Raw genomic sequence first — 19,382 nt, 5'->3', positions numbered from 1 at the left:
TGTCATCAGCTACAGATACCCATGATCAGTGCTGTGCCTTCCCAGTAGCGAGTGATATCAATGTCTTCTGGGTCCCCTTAGGCCGGTCCTCTTCTGGACCATGCTCCTTCTCAGCACTTCCTAGGACCCCACATTTCCAGGAAAATCCTGACTACACTTTCTTCATACAAGGTTAAGATATTCATTATTTTTTTGAGACTATTCACCTAGACGATCTATATGCTAATTTACCACTAAGTTGTCTTGTTACTCTGTGGCCTTGGTAAATATCAAGATTTCTGAAAGGCTCACAGTCTTTTGAAAAACACAATGGAAAGCATTAACACTCCCACCCCTGAGTTTAGCTTTCAAGGGGCAATATAAAAATCCTCTTCTTAGAGGACCATCCAGGTATAACTATTCATTTATAATTTTTTCTTTATAAAAGAATTCTTTTATAAATATTCCTTTATCATGGATGATAATTGAATGGGTCGAAAACAGTGTTTTTTTTTACTTTAAAATACCATATTTTAAATATTTTGAAATTTTAAGTTAATTACTTTAAAAAAATTGTAATGACTTATTTTAACATCACAGTCCCTGGTTTTCTAGTGGGTGTATGTTATACAATTTTGTAAGTAGACAGTGAATCAGTACATATATTGAACATGACTGGTGAGAAAACTAATAGGGATAAATGTTTGCCAGGTTTGAAATTTTGGGGTTATTTTGTATTTAAAATATAAATTATGAGGCACAAATAGTCAAGAAAAAATAAGTTTAGGAGAGAGGAATGTTTTTAACATTTTTTAATTTACTTAATTCCTGTATTTTGAATATATAAATCAATATAATTTTATACATGAAGCATTTATTTTGACAATCATGTTTATTCTTTTTATTCTGATGAATACTGTTTGTTTTGCAACCATGAAACTCTGGGGTATTAGGTTAATGAATACACCAATAAAATGAATTGCAGAGATCTGGAATTTGTATTTTATTTTAGTAAAAGAAATCTGTCAAGAATACAAAGAGTGACAGAAGTATTAAGTCTCTACTCTCATATTTCATTCAAATTCAAAAATCTCTTTGTTTTTCTTATGGCTTTTCTGAAATATATTTGAAATAACATTATTCAGCACATTAAAATGTCTTGACAATTCTTTGTAGGTTCCATTTTTTATCAATATAAAATGACTTATCATTATCTTTTTCAGTAGGTTTTGCTTTGAATTTCATTTTATTTGACTTCAATATTGAATTGCAATTCCTAGTGATATTACGTTTTCATTTGCCTGATATATCCTTCCTTTCACTTTTAACACTTTCTTCGATGATTTTATTTTAATTCTATAAATGGCATAACATTATTTTTATGCATTCCTACATGAATTTTATTATGGAAATTTTTAACCCATTTATATTTATTATTTTGCCTGATATATTTTATATTTTGTCATCTTAAATTTTTCTCCTTAAGCATTTATCATTAAAGCTTCAGAGTTTACAACAAACACTGATGGGTCAATGCCCAACCCTGGCTTACCTTCCCCTACCTTCTCTCACAGGCATACTGCTTTTCAGTACCCTTTAGCTTTACTTAGCCTGTTCCAACATAAAGCATAAGCTGAGAGTGAGTAGAACAGCTGGGTTTTGTGTAGTGGTATCCTTGTACTTCCCAGGAAACACAAGTATATGTAATGTTTGTTTTCTAGACCAATGGTTCATAGCCATCTCATGGACATAGAATTATCTGGAAAATTCGTACAAGAAAAGAAATGTATAGAGTTTCCCTGGCAACCAAGGTTAGGATTTAATTGCTCTGAAATCAGATCTGTATGTGATTATTTTTGAAGTTTATTTATGTATTTTGAGGGGGTTGGAAGGGGAAGAGTGAGAGGGAGAGAATCCCAAGCAGGCTCTGTGCTCAGAGGGATGCAAGACTAGATCTCACATCCGTGATATCATGACCTGAGCTGATATCAAGATTTCCACACACAGCCAACTAAGTCACCCACACACCCCAAGAACGTGATTGTTTTTGAAAACTTCCTCAGGTGGTCTAATGTGCAGCCAAGGCTGAATAAACCCTTCCCTTCTGTCTCTGCCATACCCACTCACTCCAAGCTCTAGAACTGATTACTTCTCCTATTGTAACTCCTATGCTTTTCTATAAGAATTTCTCCTGAACATTATCTTCTCTAAATTCCTCAGTCCATCAAGAATAGATATGTCATCTTTCCCTAGTTTCCAGCTCTGCTATCAATTTTTCTATTTTTATATAGCCATTTCAGTATTTCAGTGAAAATTCTGAAAAAAGTGGGGTGTGCCAATTTCCATTCCTGGGCTTAGTTTTCATTAATAATGAAGCCTCAACATGGAATTCTTATCAATTGTTGCTTTATGATGCTTTAAGAGTTCTGATAGTAGAAATGGATTTTCCGTGATATTCGTGCCAAGATAGTAATGACTAAATATCCAAAGATTAAATTAGATATTAAATAAAAAAAATGAAAATGCTTACTATTTATATGATAATGTGCATTTTATATGAAAGAAAAAATCGTAAAGTATAATCATATAAAATAATTTTTATAGAAAATTATCTATAATTGCTCTAGTGGGATTTAGTTAGATTTTTGACAATAATAATGCAAATAACATATAGTGTTTATTGATTTAAATTCAAGAAAAATAGTTCTCTTTAAATTCCCAAAATAATAATAAAAATTATAATAAAAATAATAATTTACTGAGTAATTATTCTGTGTAAGGTCATGTTCTAAATCCTTATGATAATACAACTATGTGAGTTATTTTTATTAAGTGTTGAAGAAACAGAGAGTTTAAATCATTTGTTTGAGGTCACAGAGTTGGACCCAAGCGGACAATTTCTTATACCCATGTTTTAGCCATTATGATGCTTTGTGTCACGTAAGTGATCTTTATTTTTCTCATTATACCTTTGGTTTTCTTGCTGACATTTTACTGTAATAAATGGCTATTTTTATTAACCACAATAAAATGTTAATAACAGTTAAGAACAATTTTTAGCCCCAAACAAACAATTACCACAAGCATTTACGTGAGCTGTAGGCAATGTTAAAACATTTGTCAAGTTCATTTGAAATTCGTTATGTGAAGATGCCACATACAAATTTCTCTGAGACAAAAAAGGAAAAAAAAATCCATTACCATACCAAGTGGTATTTATTTCTCTCTGCTTTTTAAAGGTTGAGTCTGGGTCTAGATTACTTAGAATGATGGAATTGTACTCAACTCTTGATAATAGTTTAGTGTATCTCAGTTTAGGGAGGGCAGATACTGTTGACGGCTGATCTTAGACAGAAAATTCCCCAGACATTTTTTATAATATAAGAACATGAACGTGCATATACCATATGACAGTGAACAATGGTGGCTTGGTCAATAGCAGCCTGGTCAACATGATCCGATTTTATAGTGTTGTTCTATAACTTAGTTAATAACCTTCTCCAACTTCTCTTTCTGACAAAAAAAAAAAAGAGGCATTTTAACGATCAGTTAATTTTCAAGGAGTAGAGACAATCATTTTTAAAAAATATTTCCCAGACAACCAAATTCCAGGATGACAACAACCTATGGTTTTATTCATTTTGACATAAATATTCAGCATGTTTGGCAAGCAAATAAAGGGTCGGCTCTTATAGGACAGATAATTACATCTATCTCAAATGTATGTTTTGCGTAATTGGGAGTGGGAAAGGAGTGATAGATTGAAAATCAACACAGAACTAAAAGGTTTATGTCAATTCTCCCACCCACCTTTGAATTTAAATATGTGTCTATGGAAACATCTGCCAGGTGTTAAGCAATCTGCTTGGTGTTATTGATTAGAGAGACTGAGATAAAGTCTCTGTTCTAAGAGAGTTCATCATCTTGTAGGGACAAAAGACCCAGGACTGGACAAATTATAATTCAACATGATTCATATGATATCAGGGTATTTAAGCAACGTTGTGAGGAAGCAAAGAGGGCGGGGCTGCTAACTCTACCTGCAAAGACTGAAGAATAGTGTAAATATTAGGAAAAGGATGTTGAACATTCCCAACATGAACACTGGCAGGATGCAGAGCTGGAGAATAAATGGAAGTCTATCTAACACATACACACATACATATATATGTAACATATACATATATCTATCTAACATATACACACACAGATCTAGTCTATCTAACATATACACACATACATATATATATACACATACATACATATATACACATACATACATATATATATATATACTTCATATACCATATTATATATATATATATATATATATATATACACACACACCATATATCTAAATATTTAAAAGTTATTATTCCAGGTTAGAAGCTGTTAAATATATTTTACCATGTATCCAAAATGACACAAAGATGTGTACAGCTAGGGTATGCATATGACAGTCAGTCAAATCATGTATATGACAGTCAAATAAAACTATAACTCATTATTATTGCATTTATCTTGGTGTCTTGATAAAATTACTTGCACATTTGTCTAGGCCAACAGTGTTCTAATGGGTAATAAAATGTATACATGAGAGGCACCTGGGTGGCTCAGTCGGATAAGTGTCCGACTCTTGATTCTGGCTCAGGTCACGATGTCACGATTTGTGAGGTCGAGTCTCACGTCGGCACTGTCAGTGCAGAGCCTTCTGGGGATTCTCTCTCTTCCTCTCGCTGCCTCTCCCCTGCTCCCTCTCTCCCTCTCTCTCTCAATAAATAAACATTTTAAAAAATGCATTCATGAGACATGGAGGAGTGTTTATTTTGTACTAGCTTTCTATACTGCATAATAAATCACCACAAACTTTGCAGCATAAAGCAACTATATACACAAATGTATTATGTCATATTTTGTATGAGTCAGGAGTCTGGTCACCAGTTAGCTGGGTCCTCTGCTGTATCTCACTATGCTGAAATTGGGTGTTGGCCAGGATGTTTTCATTTGAGGCTCACAGCCCCCTTTCAATTTCACTGTTGTTGGCAGAATTCATTTCCTTGTGGTTGTAGGACTGAGGTTCCTGTTTTCTTGCTTGCTCTTAACCTGAGGTCATTCTTAGCTCCTAATGTCCTCTTCCCATTACTATCTACTTATACAAAATCATATATCAGGAGAATGGCAATATAACCAAATGCTTTAAAATAAGAGACTTACTGGTACATTAGGATTTAGGAAACACATACCTATTGGCTTTTAATGTAAAAGAAGAATGCTAATAAAACTTTCAAAGTTGAAGAAGAGTATCTCCAAGATGCCTCACTAGAAAGCTTTCACTGAAAGTAAGGTATCAAAATATAAGTTCATGGCAAAGAAATCATATATTTTACTCTTATTTCAAGAATTAAAGTCTCCCTTTGAGCAAGCAAAGTTTCACTTTCTCTATGCTTTATTTTTTTTCCTCATGCTAAGCCTATTAAAATAAAACAGACCCTAGCCATTATTTTTCTTACCTATATTTATTTTTTGTATATTGTTTCCCACATAATCATTCTAAAACAGTTTATTTTTACATGAAAGTAAAATGAATCCGAATTTTCCCAGCAAACAAAATAAGCTCACAAAACTGACCTGCAGCATTGTCTGGTAAACACAACCATTGTTACACTGAATGCTTACAAAATTAATTTAGTAACTGCTCTGAGGATTAATGAAGGAAAAACATTTAGCATATTATTTCTTGCTGTCCTCATTAGTATTTTTACCACATCAAGGAACAATATTGATTCCTCTGTTAAAAAGGGGGAAACAAGTGAAACCTGATGTGCCCACATAAGTATGACATATGAATTGGTTGATTGATGATGGGTTATTTACCATTTGATGAGTTACACTTTGATATTTGTAACCTTTAATTCAGCCTGAATAGGTGCAACTCTTTCAAAGTAGGCCATGATATAGTAGACACTAAAGCTGTCGGATTTGATGAAAAGGAAATGTGGCCTGTGCTGTTGGCCTATTAATGGCTTGGCCACACACTTGATGTCTTACACTTCTCTCCAGTATTTCATTTAAAAATGCACACGGTGAGTGAGCTAATAAATGCACATCTTTCTGGAGCTCAGTGCAGGAGGCACCTATAGAACAGCTATTTATAAACACCTTTGGTCCTCCCAGGCAAAGGTTGAAGCCAATTTATAACAAAATTTCACCTACATCTCTCAGATATGAGCTGGAGGTCAGCAACAGAGAACACAGTGGCCATGACAACTAAAAGATCTAATAAACATCCACATGAATGTTTGAAAAGATTATAGAGCAATCTTTTTCTGACCTGGACTCCATGGTTGAAAATGTTGAGCTGGGATTATCAGACTCTCATTACAAAATCCATTGAGTAGGAAAGTGTAAGATTTAAAGTCATTAGGTCATCTTTGTTCTATTAATATTCCTTCTTATTTCATGATTGAAGAAGCTTATTTTGTTAAAACCGAATACATATTACATTATATCTTAATGCAGTTTAAAAAGATTGCCCAGTTTTGAAATTTAAAACAGACTTGTATAGATATAGATTTTATTTTCATTACTACCCTGGACGCCATTTTAATTGTTATATTTACACTATTTTCCCCTGAAGTCAACAACAAAAAAGTCTTCCACATGGAATGTGTGAAGACTGAGCCTCAGTATTTTTGTCTGAGGTCTTGATGATACTGTTTATGTCACAGTCACTATCATATTTCAGTTTAGGAAGCCACAACTAAGCTGTTTAGGGAGGTTATTTCTTATCACCCACAATTCATTCAGCCTGACCAGGAGCATAATAACTCCAGAGAAACTAATTAGAAGTTCAGAAAGAACAGAAAGGCTTTCAATGACTTTTTTTTTTTAATTTCCCTGTCCAGGCTTCTAGCAACATGTGACAACAGAACGTCAAAGAAGTGAAAATATACATACACAATATGGTAGAGACAGACCTCCGTGGAACTGAGAAAGGAGCGTTTTCAAGCTGACTGGCATTTTGTTGGCTTATCTATCATACCTTCTAATCAGAATTCAGACTCAATGTTTCCAAAAAGTTACACTGGCAAAAGTTATTATCTCCAATTGAATTTTAATTTTATATTCTACTTTCCCTTAAATCTTTCACCAATATTCATTGAAAATAACATTACCAAATGCTGCCAAAATAAGTGGACCCATGATGTCAATGATTTAGTTTGAGCACCTCACATTCTGATCCTTTGGGGGATTTGCTTTGGCTGGTAAATGCTAGTCAGTCCATCTGTGTGCTCATTTATCATCTATAGTATATGTTGTCCGTTCTTATAGCTGTGTGACAAAATGATGTCCAAAGCTTCCTCATATTCCGATGTTTTTTTACGTATCACCTTCTTGTATGAGTTTTTTATGACCCAGCATTCTTTTGGTTTCCCTTCCTTGACCCATCTTATTGTTTACTCAGTGTTCTAATGCAATTTGTCTCCCCCCTTTTCTTTCCTTGTAGCGTCACAAAAGTCCTAATGGCATCCAAGAGCTGGGCCTCCAGAGAGAAGAAGCCACAAATCCTGCAAAAGCTGACCCTTGGTAGTTAGTGGAGACCAATACGGATGCTCTGGATCTGGATATTGGATCTGCAGCAAGGCCAAAAAAGACTTGGTGGAACTAATTAGAATTCTGGCAGTGGGATAATTTCAAGACACAGTCGTCACAGTGGAACCAGTGATGGTATTTTATTTTTAATTGTTGATTTATTTATTTTTGGAGGGAGAGAGAACAGGCCGGGTAGAGGCAGAGAAAGAGGGCGAGAGAAATCCCAAGCAGGCTCCGTGATTTCAGAGCCCAGTGTGGGGCTCGAACTCACAAACTGCAAAATCAGGACCAAGAGTCGAGTGCTTAATGAACTGAGCCACCCAGATGCCCTGACAGTTTCTAAGATCCAGTGTTGGAGACAGTGTGACATAACCAGGCTATTCTTGTGGCATGACTTGAAGTGTTACTACAGCATGCCAGGTAGGGTGACCACTCTTTCCAGTTTGCCCAGGACTGAGGGATCTCCCAGGACCTGGGACTTTCAGGGCTAAAACTGGGAGAGTCCCGGACAAGCCTGCATGAGTCGGTCACCCTACGTCTAACATGTCTAGTTTCTTTCTCAATATCTGATACTGGTTCTTGGTCTTCCAAGGTATTCTGTGACCTATCTCCATTCTACCTTAAAAAGCAGGGGTTCAAATTAGTAGGGGTCTCTGTTCAAATTTGTAGGGGTTCGTTTCTGATTTCATCATTACAGAATCCTGACTGGTATAGAAATCAACAGAGTGTGAGATGCAGGGGAGATATGGTCAGGGAATCAGATAATCTGGTACTGGTTATCTGGCTAGGTGAAAATTCATTTAACAATCGGGGCAGGGATATTAGATGGAAGAGTAAATTAGTAGTCAGAAATGAAGTGCTCACTGAGGCTTGGCTTGGAGGAAAGTGGTCACTGCTATAAGAACAGTAGGAAGAACGTAAAATGTTGAGAACTGAATATGGACTGTCTGCTGGGAACAGCACTACAGAGAGAGAGAGAGAGAGAGAGAGACAGAGAGAGAGAGAGACAGAATGACATGCTCTGATCCTTGAATATTTGGTAAGGGAATAATAACTAAAACCTGGGAATTTTCCGGGACTGATGATAAAGAAACACTAATTTTTAGCAGCTGCACAACTAAAATAATGAAAATCTAAACGGCATGTCAAGCCTAAGCGTTGCTGCATTCCAAAATGCGTCAAATTCAGTCTCCTAAATATCTTCTGTAAAAGTAAACATACTAATCAGAAAAGAATAGGATTCTGAAACAGACAGAGTGATGAGGCATAAGGCACTGGGTTTGTGATACTGCGCTGCCCCATCATCCCTAAACTGCCTTCCTCCAAAGAACCTCTGTCTTCTTTGAAGACACTTATGCCTTCCTCAGCTGATGGAGTTACTTGGCAACATGAAACACATTTTCTTGTGGGCCCTCCTCCCGTTTCTTGTCCCTTTGTTTCCATTTCTATAACTAGAATCAGCTCCCAGTTTATCCAGCAAACGAACTTTACATCACAAAAGGTTAGTTAATTTAATTTACAAAGTTCCAATGAGTACCTGAAATAGATCTTGGGAGTACTTGATGAAGGAGAAAGGAACAGTATATTTTAGATTACACTGACTTTATTATTTTATTATTATTTTTAAAATTTATTTTGAGAAAAAGAAAACATGAGCAGGGGGGGGGCAAAGAGAGAGAGAGAGAAAGAGAGAGAGAGAGAGAGAGAGAGAATCCTAAACAGGCTCCATACTATCAGCACAGAGCCTGATGTGGGGCTGGGACTCAGGAACTGTGAGATCATGACCTGAGCCAAAATCAGGAATTGGACACTTAACCGTCTGAGTCACCCAGGCGCCCCCAATTAAGCTGACTTTAGCCACATAGGTGCACTTACCAAAAATTCTAGATCCCACGTATTGAATTAGCAGCTAAAACCCGGACTCCATAGCACCCCATGACTGCACTGACATGACAAAAAAACTGGGGTAGATTCCAGAGGAAGGAATCCAAAGACTGTGGAGATTAAAATAAGTGAGTGAAAATTTCTTGTTCAGTCTTCCACTCAAGCAAACTCTGATTCACAAAGGACCTAGAAGGTCCCCTTACCCCAAGGCCTCCCCAAACACATTGGGGAGGGGAGTGCAAGCATTCCTAAAATATTATTTTAGTAGCTGGTGGGAGAAGGGGCAGTTGATATGGTCTCCCTGGTAGAATGGGAGTGAGAGGATAGCAAAGGTGTGGAGACAGACAGTAGAACTTTCAGAGGGCTATTAAGGGTGGGGTCTTGTGAGGCAGCAGTCGGCCGTAGTAATCTGAATGGTGTGAAATGCAAGGTATTTGACGGTGCTTGACTGATCATGGGACCTGAAGAGCAAAAACAGATGGGCATCCATCCCACTCACGTCCTACCTGACTTTTATAACCAACCATGGTAGGGACTTGTGACTTCTCACCCAATTTCTATTCCTAACTTATTTCATGGACTCACAGACTCTTAAAGAAGAAGCCTGATAACTTTGAGGAGTTAACTGTTACACCGGCAAATCATACTAGTTCTGTAAATATTTCTTCCTTAAGGAAGAAGACGGGGGAAACAACTCAGAAAACTGTGGATTATTTTTTTTTTTCTGCCTGTGGCTCTGGGCATCTAATGGCTGGGTGTGTAGGCAGTCGCTGTGATCCAGTGACACAACTTATAAAGGGTAGTAATAAATGGCATTGTGATATCTGTCTATATCATAGAGCCTGTGAGATCCAGAAATTCACATGCTTACTTACCCAGTTCTTGAATGCGTAGCCAAAATATGCCCTTGGCAACTGACAGGCTTCTACATTAGCTTCCTGCACTGCAGGCTGTTTTGATAGGAAAGCTCATACAGAAGCTTCTGGAACTTCCTTTAAATGGCAACAAAAATAAGAATAATTGCATTCCTAGTGGAATCACAGACATTCCCACCACCATCAAAGATGTGAAATTTACAAAGGCACTGATTCTGCTCACATCCCTTCTAGCTCTCCAGCCCAACATGTGCAGGAGTAGATAAGTGTTGGAGACTAGCAGAGGACTATCAATGAACGTAATCAGATAAAGACTTCAACTGGAGCTCATGCAGCAAATGACTAAAAGCTCAATACCTGGCATGTATTTATTGATCTGAAGTGTACTCTTTTCTCTACATCTACTTTGTTGTCATTTTGAAGGAACATATACTTCCATTGTTTTGCCACAGGATTACCTCAGCTCTCTGGCTCTGAGACACAATTCAGTTGGGGGAGAACCTGACCACTTCCCGATCCATAAAACTGCCTCCAGATCCACATCGCTGAAAGTATCACGTTAACTGGATTTGGAGAACAAGAAGAATTAGGTGTCTTAAATACATTCAAGTGGGTGGGAGATCAAATCCATGCAAATAGAGATGCTTACTGTTCTTGGGGTTTCTACGGATCAAGTCATCTGGGATGTATCGGGACACCAGCAGAAGGTAAAGAACTCTTTGCTGCCTTTTTTACCTTTTATTTTTATGAAATGGCCACTCGCTTTTGCGTCCAATATGTACCATATTGGGGTAAGCAGATTTGTTAAATTTCCCAGGTGACCAGAAGGCCGTCAACTCTGGGTGTGTCCCAAGACCAGAGAACTATCTGCAACTGGTTTTGGCCAAAGTACAAGCAGCCTTTATCCTTCATCCTTACAAAACCAGCCTGTTCTATGACAGATCAAATGGCTCAATAAAGGAAGCTTAAAGTTTTTGATTTACGGGGCAAAACTATGCATACTCAGGCACACACTTTTTTCCTTTGAAACAAAATTCTGGCTCTGGTAGAGGTTGCATATATTACCATATGGCCTAAGCTATCTGCCATGAACTGGACACTCTCCTCCCTAATCCCAGCCTGGTTACTCTGATGCCCAGAAACTAAGGAAGTAATACATCCAACTTTGAAAGATGATCCCAACAACACTAGTTGATCATGTACATCTAAAACCTCACATGATAGTCAAAAGCAACTGCTAAGGGGGGCCTGATGGCTCAGTTGGTTAAGCATCAGACCCCTGATTTAAGCTCAGGTCATGGTCTCACAGTTCGTGTGTTTGAGCCCTGCATCAGGCTCTGAGCTGACAGTGCAGAGCCTGCTTGGGATTTTCTCTCTCTGCCCCTTCCCTGCTCACATGTTGTGTGTGTCTCTCTCTCCAAAAAAAATAAATAAATAAAATAAATAAATAAATATATATATATATGTATACATATACATATAATAAAAAATAATAATAAACTTGGGGCACCTGGGTGACTCAGTTGGTTGGGCATCTGACTTTGGTTCAGGTCATGATCTTGAGGTTCATGCCATGCTTCTGGCTCTGTGCTGACAGCTCAGAGCCTGGAAACTGCTTCAGATTCTGTGTCACTCTCTCTCTCTCTGCCCCTTCCCCGCTCGTGTTCTCTCTCTCTCTCAAAAATAAACATTAAAAAATTAAAAAAAAAAAGTAACTGTTAAATGTGGAGAAAGAGACAATTCCACAATTTGCAGAATGACTGTAGATGTTTCACACACTGTGATTTCTGTTGTTTTGTTTTGTTTCTGTTGTTTTGTCTTTTGCTGTTCTCTGTTCCTCCAAATTCAAGGAATAGATAGCATGTTTGGGAGGTATACTTTTTACAACCCCTTTAAATCTCTGAATTCTTCACAATGAGGCCAACAGACTTGCAAGAAATTATCTTTAAACACTACAAAAACCCTTGCCTCCGGAACCGAGAGCCATGTGGGTAATGAAATGCAACAGCTTGGGGTTTGTGCCTCTCCTAGAAGTATATAACCCACTCCCCAAACTGTCATGCATAATTTGATACAAATGGGTTATCTGCCTTTTTGATTTAAACACAGAGCAGAACTGGCAGGGAAAAAAAAAAATAATAAGTCACCTGTAAGTTATTGAGAAGGCGGTCGGCTCTCTGGGAGTCAGGATAAGGGTAATTAGCCAGGAAGTCCACACTCTAATTTGCCTGAAGAGAAACAAATGAAAAAAATTACATACTGTGTGTGTGTGTGTGTGTGTGTGTGTGTGTGTGTGTGTGCATGTGTGTATCTCTGTACGTGTGTTTACATTTTCAGCATGACTATTGCTTTAATCTGCCAAGATTCCATTTTCTCTCCCTGACTTTGAGTAAAACCCAGGTGCCACTGACAATATTGTAAGACTTATTTAATAGGCAGCAGTGGGAGGCAGCATTTTTTTTTAGCCTGCTGAATTTCTCTTATTTCTTGCCAGGTACAGCTTTCACCCCTTACATCCACTGAACTTTGCTGAACAAGTCAGCTGTAAGGTGATTTTGCATGCCTCTTATTTTTCAGCTCCCAGTAATTTGCTCAACAAATAACAGAAGGCCCAGTTATTTGCTGCTAGCACGGAGGCCATTTCCTCCACTTGGAAATACAGGATTCATCACTTAGATCTCAAATCTTGAGTATGCTATTATTTTTTTGCGACATTTTCATCTTTTTTCTTTGCCAACGACAGTTACAATGTATTTTCATATTTCACCTTTTCTTCCACATCTCCTTTTTATCGTTGTGTTAAGGGCGATGCATTTTGTATGTATTCCTTCATTCGAAAAGTGTTGACAAATTCGTTTCTGTCTCCTAAAATTGAGCTTGTGGTGGAAAGACGAAGTGTAAATGCATGCCAGTGTAAATTTTCCAGAGTAAAAACAGTGACAGATTACATTTTAATAAAGTTGAGAAATCCGTTTGATGGGTGAGTGTACCTACCTGTCAAAGGCCGTTTGAAAGATAGGACCTGAATCTAGTAGAGTAGACCCCTGACATCTAAGGAAACTCCTGAATCCATGGATACTAACCCTACTGCATTTTTAGATGAGATTATATGCTAAAATATAAGCTTAAATGCATACACACCCTCAAAGGCAGCAGCGCTGAGAAAACAAAAACCTATGAGATGCAGATGTCTTCCCTCTGGCAGCCTTGTTGGATCTTCCTCTCGCTCAATCTCCTCCCCTGAGAACTGGTACTCTGTGGGCCACTACCCCTTCCCTCCCTCGCCATTGCTGCCAACATCTTCTGCATTCACTCCAAACCAGTAAACCAGCTGTATCTTGGCCAATGGTCCAAACTCTCTCTTTTCATTAGGGTGGCACTTAATATGACACCGTTCTCCTCGCTTTAGGGAGAAAGGATATGGTAAATATGGCCCCCACCCCATTTTCTGTCTGTTGCAGTGTAGTGAAATATAAAGTAGATGTTCTTTCTCTTCTTCTGCAAACCTCTTTTTTTTTTTTTTTTTTTTTGCTAACACACACCATTCACATCATACCCCCTCTGCTCATATTTACTAGGAAAGTGAATCCTTCTCACACATGCCTGGCAGTTTAGGATTACAATTCGTGTTTCAGGAAAATGGAAAATTACAGGATATGACAGACCCTGGAAGTGTCACATTAAAGAAAAGAGGAATAGTAACTTTTCTCTATCCTGTCTGGAATAATTTCTTCACAACCTAATGATACAAAGTGTTAGTAACTTCCGAAGGAATCAGTGGCTCAGAATGGAAGGAAATTATGTTTTTGTTTTTTTTTTTCAAGAGCAAGAAATTTGTCTGTGACCTTTTCTGTGTCTCCAGTACCATGTTGGGCATATGGCAGGTGCTTAATATTGAATAATTTAAGAGGAAGCAAATCAACATCAAGTCGAGGAAAGAACTTATTGGGTTTTAAAAAATAATATCTGTATTCTCTTATGTTCCAGAAAGATGGAGAAGGGGAACTTTTAGAATGAAAGAAAATATTAAAAGCACGAATGACTGTCAATTATATATATATATATATATATATATATATATATATACACACACACACACACACACACACACACACACATATATACATATACATTTATATATACATTATTTATACTTTATACATATATAAATTTGCATTAGCTTCATAGCTCTATTTTCAATTTTTTTTAATTTTTTTTAACGTTTATTTATTTTTGAGACAGAGAGAGACAGAGCATGAACGGGGAGGGTTAGAGAGAGGGAGACACAGAATCTGAAACAGGCTCCAGGCTCTGAGCTGTCAGCACAGAGCCCGACGCGGGGCTCGAACTCACGGACCGCGAGATCATGACCTGAGTCGAAGTCGGCCGCTTAACCGACTGAGCCACCCAGGCGCCCTCTATTTTCAATTTTTAAAAGAGGTGGCTCTTGTCCTTTTTAAAAGTTTTATTTTATTTTATTTATTTTGAAAGAGAGAGCATGCATGCAAGTGGGAGAGGGGCAGAGAGAGAGGGAGAATCCCAAGAAGGCTCTGTGTGGTCAGCATGGAGCCCCATGTAGGGCTCAATCTCAGGATGGTGAGATCATACCTGAGCCAAAATCAAGAGTCAGATGCCTGACCTACTGAGCCACCCAGGTGCCCCTCTTATCCTTTTAAGAGTGGAAACTAATAATTTGTGTCATTTCTCCACAAGGTAAGATGCCGAGGGACAGAGTTTTTGAAATCATTGTTACTATTTGGAATTCATACGCACATAAGGATCATGAAAGTGGAGGTAATTAATTAGAGGATTTAAAATGAATAGTTCTATAAATACTGACCAAAAATATCATCTTTTAATTCCAACTGGGCAACAGTAGAGGGGATGACAGTAACCTTACTTTTTAGAAGCTGGTTTAGATTACTTGTTTTCAGAGGCACAAAGAGACTGACTTTAGTTATATATTGTCCAAGAGAGTTATTAAGTATTTTAAATAGTGTAGGTGAGTGAATTTCTGTGATATATCTAGCATTCTGTTATCTGAGTCTGATCCGAAAACTCTCAACTGCAGTGACCTACCTGACAGGGTATCCTTATCGCCGTTCCCTAATATAGACACAGATGTTGAAATCCACATACATATGTATTCCAAAGAAAATAGGAAATCCATTTTCCAAAGCAAATGGAGTTATGATCAATATTGTTAAGCAAGGAGAGAAAAATCAGTCACAAAAATTAGTTAATTTAATTTTATGGCTTATATACATCAAAATACAGCTGTTTGACCAGATGTTTTACTTATTTTGCTGGGTATATTATTGCAACGTGATTGAGCCTTTTCTCTAATGCTAATATAGTTCAGTTACTCTTTATAAAAATAAGCTCATCTGATGCCAACTATAAATGAGTATGTTAGTTTTTAGTAGTGATAATAATTTAAGACTTACTCTGAAATAATTTTTGGAGGAAAAATATGAAAATTACTGACTGTTTTCTAAAAATGCCATCAGAAATACTGCAATATGAATTGGTTATTTATTAAAATATTTGACAATTATACAGTTCTGAACCTCAAAGAGCGCCATAGTAGATATAAATCACAAATTTTAAAGGGCACAGAAGCCAGACACCTGGAATATTGATGCCTTCGCCTTCATTCTTCTCAAGCATTAGAGACCTTTCCCTGTATCTTATCATTTCTCTTTTTCTCCTTTTAACCAGAAAGAAGGGGCCTCCCAACGTGATTTACTCCAGGCCTTAAACCTACCTCAGATTTGGCCCTGAATGGTGCCTTTGAAGGCTAAAGGAGGTCCAGATGAAAGAGGGGCTGTCTGGAAAAGTCCACAGAGAAATACTTTACAGAGATTAACATGCCACAACCTCTTAATCACAAAACCTGAACAAAAATCAACAGGCAACAGGGCTGCATCCGGAAGTTGTTGAAGTAAAACTGTGGAGAGAAAGGACATCTGGACAGGAAGGAGGGGTTGACATAATGTCCACGGCTCGGTGCTGACTAAAGGAAAATCAGAAAATGCAAAATTCTGGGACCAGTAAGAGGAACATTAAGCAATGTCTTAACACGGGAGTTACTTGTTTATGGATATACATGTTTATGTATACTTGTTAAGTATGGATATACATACATATACATGGATATACATGTTAAGTATACTTAACATATACTTGTTTATGGATATACATTGTGCTGCATTTTGACAGGGAAACTTTTTCTTTGTACACCAACCATGTTCTAGGCACTATTATTTGTTATACAAATATCTTATTCCACCTTTAGATTAGTTTATTAAAATCAATGACACTGCTTTGCATGTGGATAAGAAAATTCTGATTAGAGGGAACGGTATTTGGTCAACCTTAAGTGTGAATGGATAGAGCTCAGAAGAGTTGTGGCTGAAAAGTATGAGACCCAAAATTCAAACTGAAGTCTGGTTCCAAAGCCCAGGCTTTTCCCATTAAGTCCCACTGCCTACTAAACCGTTTTGCTTCAAACTGGGAATAAGAACCACAGGGGTATCCTTGAAAGAGAAGAACACTTAAAATTTATTCTCATATAAACACAACATTAAAATCATGGATGCAGATATTTACCGTGCACAAGAACTACTTGGCAAAACAAAACAAAACAAAACAAAAGCATATTCACTGGTCCACTTTCAAACAGTCCTATTCAGTACATCTGAGGCCATCTTCGGGTACATTGAACACACTTTTAGAAACATTAGTGTTTTAATTATGGTTCTTCATTGCCAACAACTGAAACTGGCTTTGGCTGAAATAATCAAAGAGTAGAAAACTTCTGTTTCCAAGCAGACTAATGGGCCTCCAAAGACACCCAAATGTTAATCCCTGGGATCTGGGAATGTGTTACCGTACACGGCCAAAGGGACTTCATAGATATAGATATGAATTAAGGACCTTGAGACAGAGATGGAGAGAGAATTCTGGGTTGTACAGGTGTACCCCATATAATCACTAGAGACCCTTTGAGTGAAAGAAGAAAGCAGAGTCAGCAGCAGAGAAGATGTGTTGTAAGAAGCAGAGAGAAACAGGGCGAGTGGGGTGGGAATGGAAGCACAGGTCACAGAGATGCAATTACTGACCTTGGTGGTGGCACCCTTCCCTGTGTCTTGCCACATGTCTTATGGAAGGGGCCATTTCTTGTATCTCTACAAGAAAATTGTACTCTACCTTGGAGATGATGGGGTTTTGAGGTGATGGTGGGGTGGTCCGGAGCCAATGGCCAAGACATCTTTGGGGCAAAAAGGTGATTTTATTAAAGCATGGGGACAGGACCTGTGGGCAGAAAGAGCTGCACTGGGGTTGTGACAGGTAACCGATTATACACCCTCAGGCTGGGAGGGGGTTAGGGATAGTGTAAGTCTCTAAGGAATTTCGGAAGCAAAGTTTCCAGGACCTGGAGGAGCTAGATGCTGTTAGGAAAACACCATTTATTACCATTTAGTAAAACCTCAGTCACAAAACCCTTCAGATGTATATCAGGGGGGCCATAAGCTTGGAGTATGATTGCCAGCATATATCTGGGGGCCGTTGAGATAAAGGAAGTTTCCAAAGGAATTTTTTTTTAAATTTTTTTAACGTTTATTTATTTTTGAGACAGAGAGAGACAGAGCATGAACGGGGAAGGGGCAGAGAGAGAGGGAGACACAGAATCGGAAGCAGGCTCCAGGCTCTGAGCCATCAGCCCAGAGCCCGACGCGGGGCTCGAATTCACGGACCTCGAGTTCGTGACCTGAGCTGAAGTCGGACACTTAACCGACTGAGCCACCCAGGCGCCCCCCAAAGGAATTTTTATATGTTAAAGTAGACTTAAATGATCCTGGGGGGTCAGAATGATGTTAAGTCAAGATTCCCTTTTGCCCCTAGCAAAGTGTCAGCATCGAGGCAGCTGAGCTCCTAGATGGAGGTCACTCTGCCTGTTTCAAGGACTTGTCAGTGGGCTATAGGCAGTAAGGGAATTAAATTTTTCATTTGCCTTAGTTTCCCACATCACCACGGCAAGCACTTAACCCTCCTTACCCCTCGATGAGGGTGATATTAGGGCTCCAGGAAATGGAGTCTATAGGTTTCTGGAGATCAGGCTATGGATAAAAATGCTTTTTTTCTTGCAGTTTACCAAATGACCCATAAACTGAAGGAGACTCCTGTCCTATATGACTGTGATCTCTATCAGTCAACCATTCGCTTTCTCTTCTTTCCCCTGTTCTTGGGCAGCCAGGAGTGAGTGGCCGAGGAACATCACACATATCCCACCTGGTGGGGGAGGCGGGGGTGCTGTTAGCCTGTACTTTGCCCTCAGCTTGCCCCACGTTCCCACATTGGAGATATTGTGCATTCAGTTCTGGATCACCACATGAAGCAAATATTACAATAAAGTGAGTCAAATAATGTTTTGGTTTCCCAATGTACATAAAAGTTATATTTGCACTCCACTGTAGTCTGCTAAGTGTGCAATAACATTATGTCTAAAAAGCCAATGTATATGCCTTAATTAAAGAAATACTTTAGTGTTGGGGCGCCTGGGTGGCTCAGTAGGTTAAGCATCCGACTTCGGCTCGGTTCACGATCTCTCGGTTTGTATGTTTGAGCCCTGCACTGGGCTTGTTGCTGTCAGCACGGAGCCAGCTTTGGATCTTCTGTCCCCTCCTCTCTCTGCCCCTCCCACACTGGTTCTTTTTCTCAAAAATAAGTAAATAAACTTTAAAAAGTACTTTATTGATAAAAAATGCTAGCCATCATCTGACCTTTCGGTGAGTATTAATCCTTTTGCTGGTGGAGGGTCAGGCCTCCCTGTTGGTGGTTGTTGACTAGTCAGTGTAGTGGATGCTGAAGGCTGGAGTGACTTAAAATAAGACAACAATGAAGGGTGCCATGTTGATTGGCTTTTCCTTTCACAAATGATTTCTCTGTAGCTTGTGATGCTGTTTGATAGTATTTAACCCACAGTAGGACTTCTTTCAAAGTTGGGGTCCATCCTTTCAGAGCCTACAGCTGCTTTATCAACTCTGG

At 38.3% G+C, this 19,382-nt stretch overlaps 1 long non-coding RNA gene across 4 annotated transcripts in view; it reads right to left on the bottom strand.

Moving 5' to 3' along the window:
• The window catches only part of LOC132670171 (uncharacterized), a 451,329-nt gene that overhangs the window by 302,848 nt on the left and 129,099 nt on the right, over positions 1 to 19,382 (bottom strand). For all 4 annotated transcript variants that reach the window (XR_013555996.2, XR_013555998.2, XR_009606490.3 and 1 more), the window contains one exon: positions 12,479 to 12,559. This is a non-coding gene — a long non-coding RNA (uncharacterized LOC132670171). The remainder of the gene's footprint in view (positions 1 to 12,478; positions 12,560 to 19,382) is intronic.

Source organism: Panthera onca, chromosome B3, assembly GCF_046562875.1.
Source record: "Panthera onca isolate mPanOnc1 chromosome B3, mPanOnc1 haplotype 2, whole genome shotgun sequence".
Classification (NCBI taxonomy): Eukaryota; Metazoa; Chordata; class Mammalia; order Carnivora; family Felidae; genus Panthera; species Panthera onca.
This window is presented reverse-complemented; position numbering and strand designations above follow the sequence as displayed.